General features: G+C 40.2%; 1 long non-coding RNA gene across 1 annotated transcript; it reads left to right on the top strand.

Annotated features, from left to right (window-relative positions):
* Positions 1–5,889: 5,889 nt before the first annotated feature.
* On the top strand, positions 5,890–12,975 carry LOC146760102 (uncharacterized). Its single transcript, XR_014947991.1, has 3 exons — positions 5,890–6,204; positions 12,151–12,255; positions 12,682–12,975. It is a non-coding gene; the product is annotated as an uncharacterized LOC146760102 (long non-coding RNA).
* Positions 12,976–13,284: the final 309 nt, after the last annotated feature.

Raw genomic sequence — 13,284 nt, 5'->3', positions numbered from 1 at the left:
AGCAAAGGGTTATTTAATCAATTATGCAGGAGCAGATTTATTGCTGAGAACAATCTGTATAACTACATCACACAGAAATCACATTTAACCGAAAAGACATATTACTTACTGTTATGCAGAGAGAAATAGTGTTTAATTGCTTGAACTCTGTGAGGAGACTACTCTAATGGAGTCTCCAACGAGATCAAGAAACAATTTAACACATGAAAATATATTTCATGTTCTGTACCTTTCAAAAGCTTGAAACACTCTGCTATAATTTCCAGATAAGGTACTGAGCATTTGAATAATACACAATTTTACACTTAAGAAGAAATTTCTTAAGTTTGTACTTCAAAATAGAATTGTCAGTGAAAATAAGGTAGCAGACAAGATTTCCATTAGTATAAAGGATGGGTCAAAAGGACAACAAGGTTATTTTCTTCTAAATATCATGGTGATCATGCAGGTTGAGTATCAGGTGGAGTAGTGTCACATGCCAGTCTGGTGGAGCACACTTCCACCACACTAGTTTCAAAAGAAGGACCATTGCCCCCAGTAGATCTCGGTGAGGATAAGCTTTGCACAACATGAGGCAGGAAGATGGGAACCAGGTGAGCTGTAGAAAGCTAGGAGCAAAAGGATCGTGTAGTTGGGGGTGCTGGACATTTGGGGCTCTTGTTCTAATAAACACTTCAAGTAGTGACATGAGTGCATTTTCATTTTATTTCTCCACAGATATGTAAGTTTTCTCTCTGTGGTAAAATTCTTTTTAATCTTTGAAGATTTTTCACATGGTTGCCAGTGCTTCTTGCCAAAGGTCCTTTGTTCATAATGTTTCTTCTTCATCTGCTGTAGCAAATGAGAGTCACAGGTCTTATCCTGCTTCAGGGGTGTAAATCGCTCCAGAGAAAACTGCATTTCGCTGTGATTACAAAGCCAGGAAGTCCTTCCTCTTGGCCGTGTCTGGAGCGTGTGCCCTGCACTGAGGTCTGTCAGAATTTACAGCTTGCTTTGGCTGTGTGAAATGGCTAGAACTCAGTTTACACCTTGTCTGAGTAAGCTGAGGGGCAACAGAGCATTTTGACGAGACCATCTCATAACAGCTATATATGGAATCCGCAGTGCCAGCCCTGTGCTCACAGGTGGTGGTCTGGCTGAAGGCAGTAAAGAACAGAATGGCTGGCTTGAGCCTCCAGGTGCAGAGCTGGCCTGAAACATCCATTGGATGCTCAGAAACTGGTAGAGCAGTAAGTGGGACTACAGGTAACTCACTTCTCAAGAGGGAGTGAAGCAGGGGAATAGCCACAGGCAACTATCACTGAAAAACAGCCAGGACAGCTCAGGTATCTGGAATGGCATCTTCTGTGGTAGCAGAAAGTCTCTGGAGGTAGTTCAGATCATGTGAGTCCACGAGTATTAACTGACATGGCTTGATCATGGAAACTCAGCAGGTGGGAAGTTTATCCTAGCACCCTTCAGGATGAGGTTTGTAGATCTCGAGGAGGTGAAAAGAGAGTGGAAGAGGTTGTTTAAGCATGTGAAATGCCAAAGGGCTTGCCATGTATGACTTCTTGCCACAGACGCCTAGGCTGTTGCCTTTGAAACCTAATGGCAACTTACAAGACAAGCTCACAGAAATGAATTTAGTAGATAGAGCAGCCTGAGAATGGGAAAAACTTTGCTTTAAGCTATTCCATTTTTGTCCAAAGATGCAATCAATATTTTTAACCTCTTAACACTGACTTGCTGGACCTCAAAAGTGCTACTCCAGTGAACCTGGGGGAAGTGAACAAACACAAAAGAACATATCATTTTTCAGAGAGATTTCTGTTATTTTTTAATGAAGATAATACTGTGGCTGTGGTGTAAGCCCCCAGAAGTCTGACAATTGAGATCTACTGTCCAAGTCTATAATAATTACAGTGGACTGACATTACCACTTTTGCATCTTTTCCAGGGCCAGATCGTTTTTACTTCCTGAGGGATTCTGAACTCAGCCTTTCACTCACTTCATATGAGTATCATAAGTACACATTCTTAATATACACTTTCTTAATATGTGCTGTCTAATCATTGACCTTTGTATGAATTAATGTCACAGCTAATCCTCAGTTTATAAGGCATCTGAAGAAAAAAAAGGTATCTATATGTATCTTTTGTGTTTTCCTATTTTTTGTATTTTATTAACTTTTATGTTATAGTGTCATCTGCGTCAGCTGAATTGAACATGTGGTCTGAATTTACCTCACTGGCTTTAACTAAAATAAATGGTGTTTATTTAATTAAGGCACAACAGGAGCTGCTGCATGTGCACATCCAAGGGCAGGATTTGGATCACAACCTGTATTTGTCCATCAGCGGGGCACGGACAATACAGAACATTCATTTAGTGTGAAGGACTTGCTGAATACATATGCTGCTTGGCATGCATTTTCATAAGCCTTTGTTCCCAATGTACCCCATCCTGTGAAGGTTGCTGATAACATCCAACAAGAAGCTGCATTTCTCTAAAATGCAATCGAGTTTTTTAATTCCCATTCATTGAAAAAGAGTTGAACCGTAGTTTTGTTAAGAAACATTAGCAGTATTATGGCTTTTCAATGGAATAATAGTGCTTTGAGCACAATTTAGTTATGTGAAAAAAAAAAAAAAAAGTAGAGATCATATACTAGTTCTAAATTCTTTAGACTAATTATGTTATTACAGAAAGTGTAATAATGTTTTGTGGTGGTTTTTTTTTTTTCTTGCATCATACAGCTGGAAATGGAGCTGGGCTCTCCCTGCACTTTTTACAGTAAAGCTCTTAGCTTGGTCTTTAGCAGACCAGCTAAGAAAAGATGCTGGAAGACCTCACGGGCATGGTCTCACATCTTCAGGTTACAGGTATCTGAGCAGGGCACTGATCTTCTCCAGAGAGTCCTTTCCTCTCTCTTGGTGAGATTGTTTCTAGGTTGGCCTACCAAGTCCCTCAGGCAAAGGAAGCTTGGATCTTTCTTTCTAGCAAATCATAGATCAGACTGCTTTTTACAGAGGTATCTTTCCCAAAATTCACACGTGTATGTTCCTGGTTTACAAGTAAATAATACGCCCATTTGTAAGCATGTAGCTGTATATTTGCATTTGTACAAATCTGTCTCTATAGGTTTCACTTAGAATGGTGACCACTTAAAGCAGTGTGTAATTGATCTGCCATGGAAATTAGTTGTTTATTTATTATGTAAGTATGTCTTTTATTAAAACTGCTTTGTGAAAATCTAATTGCTGCTACAGTACTATAGCATAACAGTCCCCCACATAAATACATGATTATTATGTGCAGTCACTTATCTGTGAACGAGCTCTGCTAGTACTTTCCTTAATTAAGGATACAAAGGGCTCCTTCATCTTTGCATATTCCCCTGCTAGGACATTGATACTCATTATTTTCTAAGTCCAAACACTGAAACTGTGTCAAGAATGCATCTATCACTAGACGGGTACTTATAGTCAGCGGAATTTTCAACTGCATCAGCAAATTCAGCAATTTGCAATTTCTGTATGTCTGACGTGTTTTTATTGGCGAAGATCACTTTCAAATACCAAGATCATGAGAATGATTCTGTGGTTAGTCTCCTCAGCAGTCGAATGTAATGACAGTAATTAACAGCCTGTGATTAGCAGCCACTCTAGAAAGTCTTTGAATGTTAATTTGCTTCAACTAATATGCAGCACTTCTGTGTAATGAGATCTATGCTATAGGTTCAGAGTGAAAGCAGATTATTTTCCAGCATTTAATCATACAAATGATTCTCAGTTAATCACTTGAACAGTAAACCTCAATGTTCTAATAAGTGACATTTGTTTTTCTGTTACTTGATTTATTGCAAATACAGGTGACGGTATGGAATATCAAGCACTATTTCTTCAAAAAAGGTCATGAATATACTTAAGACCTTCCTTTGGATCACAGTATAATAAAGGTGACCAGATTTTTTCTTTTCAGGACAAGCAATCTTCAACCTGCTCTTTATCCTTTTCTTTTTGGTTCTTTAGCTGCTTGTTTTCTTGGGGTACCTTTCATTAGGTCATAGTTACCACCAAACTTTTGCACTCTTTTCAGACTGCAGATTTCCAGGAAAACATCAACAAAAAACCAGTATCAATTTAGCTTGTTGCAATTGCCTATGAATTGAAGAGACCATGAGGAAAACACAGTGGTATTAGACAGCACCCATGCAAATTGCTGAATTTGTTATTATATCATATATGCTAATGACTGTTATCCATTTTGAAGAATAATTAACCTATGCCCTACATGGAGAATTCCAACATTATAGGAAAATAAGTGAGTAATGCAAGAGTATAAACTGGAGAGCAAATCTTTTCTGTTTTCTTCCAGCTGCTGGGTCAAATATTTATCATGGGCCGTGCTTAGAAATACATGACAATTGTCTTCCAGCCTTCCTGATGCCTTGAAAGGAACACTAAAATCTTTTGATGTCTGAGTGCCACAGGTGATAACTGCATACCTACCTCAGAGATTCGAGAGGAAAGGAGTTGCAGTCATCGGGTGCAGCTAGTAGGTGGCAGTGGCCATCTGATCAGTGCTATCAGCTCAGGGATGCTAACAGTCTGCTTGTTTTCTCCTTCTAGAGCCCTCTGCATCAGCGTAGTCCCACTGTGAGCCCTGAGGCTCACAAAAGGTGTATGGTAGAAGCACAGTGTCTTTAACTTCAGACAGCCTTGGCACTGCTCAGGAAACTTTGCCTGACGCTGTGCAGAGCCCAATTCCTGACTTAGAAAGGGATGAGCAGGTAGCACAGATCAGCTCTGCAGACTGGTGCCTGCCAATGGAGACAGGTTTGTGGCTTTTTTTAGCATCTGCCATCCAGCACAAGGAAGAGAGGAATCTGAAAGTCAGCATTCCTGCAGATAGGTAAATTGAAGGGGAATGGATTCTAATCTAATTGTAAATGCTCTGTTTTTTAAAGCACTTCTTGTCAATAAATCCTTCATTTAACAGACATGCTGACATCCCAAAGTATGGTCAAATCAGGAGATTGCCTCCAGTTGTGATACATTTTCACCTCTCAATGTGCAAAAAAATGCAGAAAGTAACACAATGACTTATCTGATGTAAAAACATGTTCAGTTTTCAAGAGCTCATGTTGGTAGAAATACATAGGGTTTCATAGGCTGTGGCATGTTTTCACCATTCTGCCTTTTATGTCAAGCTCAACACCTAAAAGGGATCCTATCCAGAAGCTTAACTAGAGATTGCTATATAGTAGAGACACGGTTACACTTCTTTTGTCACTGAGTTCTGGGTGGGTTTGGGCAGGACACTTTCCAGTTATGTACTGAAGGAAATTATGCTTCTCCATCCCAAGAAGTAGCATTCGTTCATAATTATTTCATATTTTTACGTATTTGGATCAAGCTATGAAGAGGTAAACACTGTCTTTTTCCTCACTGTACTATTTTCTATCCATTGTAAAGTCAGCCATAGGAGTCAAGCTGAGTTTTCTAGGAAAACTTACCGTGTATTTCTGCCCACTGTCCCATTTTCTTCAAACTGCTGCCAGCCACGTGAGGGTAAGGGATAGGCTTAGCTTTCTATTACTTTGCTGCTCTCCAGCCCTCAGTCTCCTTCCATGGTTCTAATTGTGGCCCTGTACAGACTACTATGTCCTCTCTGGATAATGAAAATTGGGATCACATCCTCCTTAATCCCAATATTAAACTTAGGTCTAAATAAATCTCCTGGGCCATATTCATGTTGGTCAAGAGTAAATCTATTATGTCAATTATTATTTTTTTTAAGTTACAAATGAAAAACAGTTTCTGAAGTAGTTTAGCTCCTCAGACACTTTTTTCTTGTTTCTTCTTTCCATTTATTTCCTCTGCTTGTAATCTTTTTTATTACAGGCGTGCAGCTCCATCCACTTGTAGCAGCATTCCTCCAGTGCTATCATGAGATTCAGTGGTGATGTTCTGTAAATGCCAGCCAAAATCTATCTGCAAGAACATCTGCTCAACAGTGCAAAACTGATGTAATTACCAACCATCATCTTTTATCCTCCTGCTGGGGCAACTGCTCCAAAGCATGACTTTTTGCCCTGAGCTAACAAGATCCAGAGGCTTGCTGCTATGTACAAATCCCACCGCTGGAAACAAACATGGCTGATACACAAATTCTCACAGGATCTTTCAGCTTCAAGGAGTAACATGTACCCAAACAAGGTGGGTCTTGTGAAAATATTTAGGTTTTTTTTCTGTGTTTGTATTTGTTGCTTGGCAGCAGCATCTATACTGAAGAATTATTTTCAAAAAAGGAGGTATATGTTAACAGGAAGGTTGCCATAGATGCTCAAATGTGACTAATTAAAATGATAGCAGGTTGTCATCTACACGTGATTGTGCAAGCAGATGTCAGATACGAGGAGCAGGATACACTGTACTTATTAACGTGCACAATAATGACTGACTGTTTTTCCTCTAAGCAAAGCACAAATCATGGGTCTGCTAGTGGATGTGACATGTTGTGGAAAGATGCAATAGATACCTTACACAATTCAGCAACTTTTTTCTCGCTCTCTTGGAATTGTTTCCAAAATTTCAAACCTCTGAGAGCTTTCAATTAATTATCATTTTCACTCTACATTAAGCTGGTAAAGAGATGCTTCTGCTTTCCCCGTGATGTCAAACTGACTACAGAGGAGATCCCATTTTGATGATGGGTTTCACACTCAGTGCCTCTCATTAACTCCTCAGTCATCAGAAGTGTAACGTGCAGCCCAAGTGTGTTGCTCTGAGCACCTCAGGGCAGCAGAGCTGATGGCTGCAGAGCCATACATTTCTCAAGTAACATTGGTTTCACCTCACTCCCGGAGCAGGGAGCTCTCCTCCCTGAGCTGGTTGAGCTCCAGCTTACCATTGCATTGGGAAGAGGGTGCATAACCTTGTACTTCAGCACAGGAAAGATCACCTAGTCTACGGTCTACCTGTTGATATTTTTATTTCTTTGGACAGCCTTTCCATCTCCACACATCTGCACTTCATCATCTGAGGAAAGATGCAATTGCAGTGACAGTACGAGACCTTGTTATGCTATGAGTAATATTACACAGAGTCCAGCACTTCTGGAGGGAATCTTGAGCACTGGTGCTTTATATACATGATAAACAAGGGGAATTTGGTTTGCATTTGAGATAATTTATTGTACATGCTGCTTCATGTGTAGCTGCTGCTGTGCTGTTCTTTTATGCCAAGATTCATTACGTATAATGGCTTAGCTAACATCTCTGGGACTCCTTAGAAGATTTGTTAAAGGGCCCTAAAAGAAAAGTGTGTAGATTACAGCCTTCCACATTTTCCTTTTTTTTTTCTTTTTTTTTTCTTTTTTTCTTTCTTCTTTTTTTTTTTTTTTTTATGTTTTAAACATTTGGAACGTGTCATTAAAATTTTAACAGAAGGAATGTACAGTAGTATTTGCTTCTTTCTACTCATTTTTGGAGCAATTAATTTTCTGCTTATCGTAGCATATTTTGTCTGCTGTTCTTTCTTTGTTGATTAATACAGAGCTAGAACAGTTACCATATCAGTCTGTGTGTGGCACTCAGTATGTACTCCTGGGAATTGTGGCGTTTACATTTTTTGTTTGTGCTTGTTACAGAGGTGGAGGTTGTGCATGAAATGGAGATGGAAGTCCATTAGATAAGAGTGGTGTTCTTCTAGTGCTTCCTTTGCAAAGGGATAAGTGGTAGGGAAAGGGAAAGGGTAGGCTGGGAGAGTCACATTGTAAAACCAGTATGTACTCTGGACAACTCTGGCTCCATTTGCAGGGCAGGAAGGGGTCATTTTTAGGTACCTTTATGCAGCATCTCCTGTTTTGTGCTGTCCCTGTTTCCCCAGGGTCTTGAAGGCCTCAATTGGCCCTGTGCACAGCCATATGTAACTTCCAAATCAGACTTGTATTGGTTGAATCCCTCATCCATTATCACTGGAGCTCATATGTGCAGTGCTACTATTGGCAATTCCTCTGGTATTCCCAGCTCCCAGTGTTTTATTTGAGTTTATGGCTACTGGTCCTTAATTTTTAGAGTGAGCCTTTGAGGTTCTGCTACACCATTCCTAATAGAGGATTCAGTACTTATATTTTATTTAAAACTCAGGGCTTGTTACTACAGTGCTTTTAACATTCTAATACACACATAAAAATTTTATAGCTCACACTCTTCCTGAGAAGTAGCAAGTATAAAATGAATTTTCAAGGAAGAAAAAAAAGCATGTAACCTGCCTTGCTTTGCTTTAATTTTGTGTCCACAAAAGCATCTTGCTGTGTGTGATTGATACCAATGAAATAGAAAATACATCTCCAAGAACAAAGCAATGGAGCATTTTAAATAGCAGCTTATTTCTCTGCAACCTTCAGACTGCTGGTTGATGCTTTGCAGTTCACAAGGACCAAATGGTCCCCAGGTCTTCAGAAGGCTGAGACTGGTGACATCTCCTGGTGTCCCGTGGGGACATTTCTGGATGAGAGCTCTGCTGTCTTAACAGTCTAACCCCTTAAAGAGAATTTGTTTTCACTGGTTATTTTTTTCTGCCAAATAGAAGTTCCTGCCACATCAGTTTTACCTGGGAAATGGTGCTGTCAGCATGCACCTAACCAGGTAATCTCCATTGTGGCTCACCCTGCATTCTGCTGGGACTAGTTAGAAGCTAGGCTGAAACTTGGTTGAAAGTGAGTCAAACAGGACTCACTCTTCATGTTTTAAATTCTGATTAGTGTTTTTTTTTGTTGTATTACAACGTTTCATACAATTCTTCATTGCTTACTTAATCACGTTTATCATCCTCTAACAATGTACTGTAGTAAAAATGTTAATTATTATGACTCTTACCAGTTGGATCTGGAAGAGTAAATAGCATGGGAAAGTTGCTTATAGCACATTTCCACATGGCTGAGAGCAAGAGTTACTGGGAATCTCACATGAACTTCTCCTCCTATGGGATTTCCAGACTAAAGATATTTAGGCACATTAAGTTGCAACTTTCAGATTTTTTTCATGTATCATTTCCAGAAATGCAGAGCCAAATTTCAGCTTGATGTAAACTGATGCAGAATAATCCCATTTATGTTCACAGAGATTTTCATACCAGAATATTGTCTTTTACTTACTGCTTAACACTGAATGGCAGTACAGTGCTTAAGAAAAACTTTGTCAATGAGGGTGTTTCTTTCCTGTAAATGAGATGACATAGGATGCCCTAGAAGAAAGTACTATTGATTCTACTTCATATGTGAAGTGCAGATTAACACCAAAAATAATTATTCTCCTTCCTTAGAACTATTTTATCCTTTGAAAGAAATCTTTAAACTGCATTTCCATCTTCTCCAAGCTCAGAGGAGTGGCTCATAATTCAACAGTGGCCAGACATCTGTATGTGCTTATCTTTGGGCAGAGTATTTGGGTGAACATTGCTGTACGTAATTTTAGGTAGATTTTAAAATGCACCTGGGTGTTGGAGCTGACACAGGAGGGTGTCGCATGTTGTCAGGACACTGCTGACCCTCAGAAGAAGACCAATGTGTCCATGACAGTGGTGTCTTTGTAAATTAGGATTGGGTTCTTTGAAGGTATTTTTTATTATTGTTGTATTGATGCTGTATTTGGGAACATGGATTAAGTTAAACACTGTGCTGGCTTGCAGCTGGTGCCACTCTGCCCCACCAGAGCTAGAAGGACCAGTGGACAGGTCGTTTTCTGCTTTATTAAGAGATCTGAAGGTCAGAGCATCAAAATGGTAATTTCAATCAGAGCCAGCCTGGTTTCTCAGCAGACAAACAGAGTTACTGTAGGTTGGAGATCTTAATGCATGTGGAGATGGTTATCTAATTCTAAACACTGTTTGTTGGGTCAGATCTGGTTAAATCATGATGCTTCGTCCCATCAGTTCATTCCTGAGAGGCTACCTCCTGTGAGACACAAGGAAGGAAGGAAATGGAGACCTTGCTTTAGTGAAGAAGCACAAAATACTGTGTTAAGGACTATCACTTACAGAATAATCCACTGTTGCCTTTAGTGTAATCTCAGCAGTCATGCTAAATTCAGTGCTGAAGCCTTTGCAGTATTGTCAAGTTCCAGTCAGAGGCATTCCTTGCAAGTGGATGGGGAAAAAAAGCAGCAACAGGAAGGAAGAGAACAGGTTAATTTCTCATCATCACTCCAGTAAGTTTTGTAACACCAGGTCGAACGCTGTTGATGATGACAGGAGATGCTGATATGAATTTGGAGTTTTATCCTGAAATGAGGAGTTTACCATGGCTTGATTTCAGGTGTAATTACCAGAATTTGCTCTGGCTGTATTATAACTAACAGAGATTTGTAGGCACTTTATGTAATAATGGTATATTTAAAAAAAATATACAGGGGTGTTTAGAACCTTAATGTGACCCTCCCCTTATGGACACAATATAGCAATAGCAAAATATGGGTAATAGTTTTCAGTACAATATAGATATTGTATTAGGAGAAGAAAAACATAAACAAATGAGCACAATGAAAGTACAGCACAGCACTTAATCGGGTAGATGTCTCATTTAAATTTGAGAGTCAACCCATTTTCCTTTAATTACGTGTTAAGACACGCTTCGTATGATTGTGCAATCTTACAGTTGCAGCTATCCATTTCCCTTATGGTTGTCCCACCTTTGGAGAAGTGATCGGTGGCCAGCATAGTGGAGTGCAGGACAACAGGATGCATAAGGACAGTCTTAGTTTATCAACAATCAGCTGATGCTGAAAGGATGGCAAAGCACAGATGTTGCCTGATCACGGGGACACTATAACAACCTTGTAGTAACAAATGGTTGGGTGGGGAGGTGAATGGCCTCTGCCATCACCAGCAAAACCAAGGGCACCAGCCCAGGTAGGTGTACTTACAGGCAGAGATGGGGGAGTGTAGGTGGTGTGGTGCAGTAGTAACATGATGTGTTTAATGTTACTGCTCTCCTGTCTTTTATTTACTCTCATCTGCTGGCAGGATGTTTCTCTGTAAACAATACACTTAAACGGGAATAAAAGTAACTTTTATTGAAGGAATTTAAAAGTAGTCTCTGGAAAACATGCAAGAAACACCATGTGGACTCCACATCTTCTTCAAAGTAGACTGAACACAGCGGGAATCCACTACTGTCACCAAAACCAAGTCCAAACTGCACCTTTTAATATTTATATAATTGAAAGTACAAATCAAGATTGCTGCCTGAAAGCCCTCACATTTCATGACAGTAAAAGGGTCCACGTTGCCTTTTCAAACTTGTAATAGAATATGTAACACCAAATTAAGCCCGCAGTTCTGGCTTAAACCAGCGACATCAGGACAATAGTGCTTACCACATATTGCAAAATATAACTTTCCATTCTTTGGACTAATTAGAGAGGGAGCCAGTAGCACCACTCTGGTTCTGTCAGCATTTCCACAATAAAACCCCCTTTTCAGGGCTTTATAACTTGGCTGTAAAAAATTAGCTTCAGGCTGCAGCCTGGCATGCCACAGCTCACCCCAGCAGCATGTCGAGCTGTGCATGTGGTTATGTGTGTGGTTTGTTGATTGTTTCCTAAATACAAATTTTCATTAAGATCAGTTTTGCTACTTCTTGGAAGACAGCAATAAAATAAATGAATTTTTACGTGACTGCAGTTACATTCTTTGCCAGTCTCTGCAGTGAATTAATTGTTAAAAGTATGATGATCTGAGGTGAGAAGCATACAGCCTTGTGATGCTTTTATTTTGCTTTAAATTAAACCCTCCCAAAGAAAGCCTAAAAGCAAGTTGCTGCACTTGCACATTGATCTTATTTCACAGGGCATGGTCCTGGCTCTGAGGGACATCCAGCAGCCTTGATGGAAAGGCCCCACAAGAGAAGGGAGCACTGGAACTCAGGTGGGAAAGCCATCAGTGTCTTCCTCCGCTGTGCACATGCTGGTGTCAAAGTCACCTCCCTGAGTCTTGTTACCATGGGTTGAACCAAGGGGCCTCTCACAGCTGTGGGTCAACCAGTGTGAATTAAATTTCCATACTGTGAATTGCTGAGAAGTGTGGTGTACCCCATCTGCACCCACAGAAATTAAGGTGAACTGGGTAACATTAATAACCTTGTTGCAAATTGCTCTCTTTCAGCATCACTGTGGTCAGTAGAGGAGCCCCAAACTCAGGATACCTACAATACACATCTGCAGCACGGACGGAGAAGTGGAAGTATTTGAAAAGAGACCAGGAAGATGGGTAAGATGGGCATAGCTGGCTCTTTTTATTTCAAGGAAGTCTTCCTCATTTCAACGTGGATTAAATTTTGTTGCAAGCTTTGAATTTCTTCATCACTTTTATAATAGTTGATCATTAGAAAAGATGCCCAGAAAGGTTAAAGAATAAAAGTAACAATACAAGCCATGGAGGCTGGCTTCCCTTCTCCCAGGGCAGCAAATAATTCTCTACAAGCATATAGGAGGTGGAAAATATTATCAATACGCACTAATATATTCTCCAAATCATTCTTCAATATACGTGTCATGAAGAAAACTAACAATCCACATCCAGTATTCTTCAATCAATGAACAGTTGAAGATGAAAATTAATATTATAGAGTAGAATAAGCAATTATAAGCCAATTCAAAAATCTATTCATCATAGACTCTTTTTCTTTTTTGCAAGGGTGAGATGAGATCTGAAAGGAGAGAAAGAGGAGAGAGCAGCCCTAAGCCAGCTCCCCAGCTTCCTGAGCACAGAGTTTTGCCGCCACCTGAAGAAGAGAAGTGAACAAGTAGGACAGCTGGGCTCAACCCACCTCCTTGAGTGCAAAGAGCCAGAGCTGGCTCTCACACAGAGATGCTCTCAGGCTCTCCATCACATCAGCAGAATTTTGTTCCAGCTTTAATTTTCTCCAAGAGCAGTAAGCCTCTTTCCCTGCCAGGATATCCTTGAACACATAAACCCAATTAAGCCAAGGTAAACTGATCATTAGGCTTTCAAATGTGTGTCTGCTGATGTTTTATAAGGCCGGAGTCTACTTAAAGTTTCACCTCCTGCAGCCACCCAAGGTTGGCCCTGGGAGATCACTGAAACAACAGACTTCTGGATTTCTGGGAGAGCCTTGGTGTGTCTTGCAATTACTGAAGCTGCCCAGACCACTGTAGCTGTTGTGCGGATTATACCCACATTTCTTTTTACCCCTTCCAGCTGCTGAGGGAGCAGCGCTCTGAAGAGCTGCTGTGGGTATCCTAACGGCATGCCAGGGCAAAAAGTGTGAGGGGGCAC

Source organism: Coturnix japonica, chromosome 7 (genome assembly GCF_054131305.1).
Source record: "Coturnix japonica strain WE chromosome 7, WE-NBRP24, whole genome shotgun sequence".
Lineage (NCBI taxonomy): Eukaryota > Metazoa > Chordata > Aves > Galliformes > Phasianidae > Coturnix > Coturnix japonica.
The sequence above is the reverse complement of the archived record's forward strand: the minus strand, read 5'-3'. Positions and strand labels throughout refer to the sequence as shown.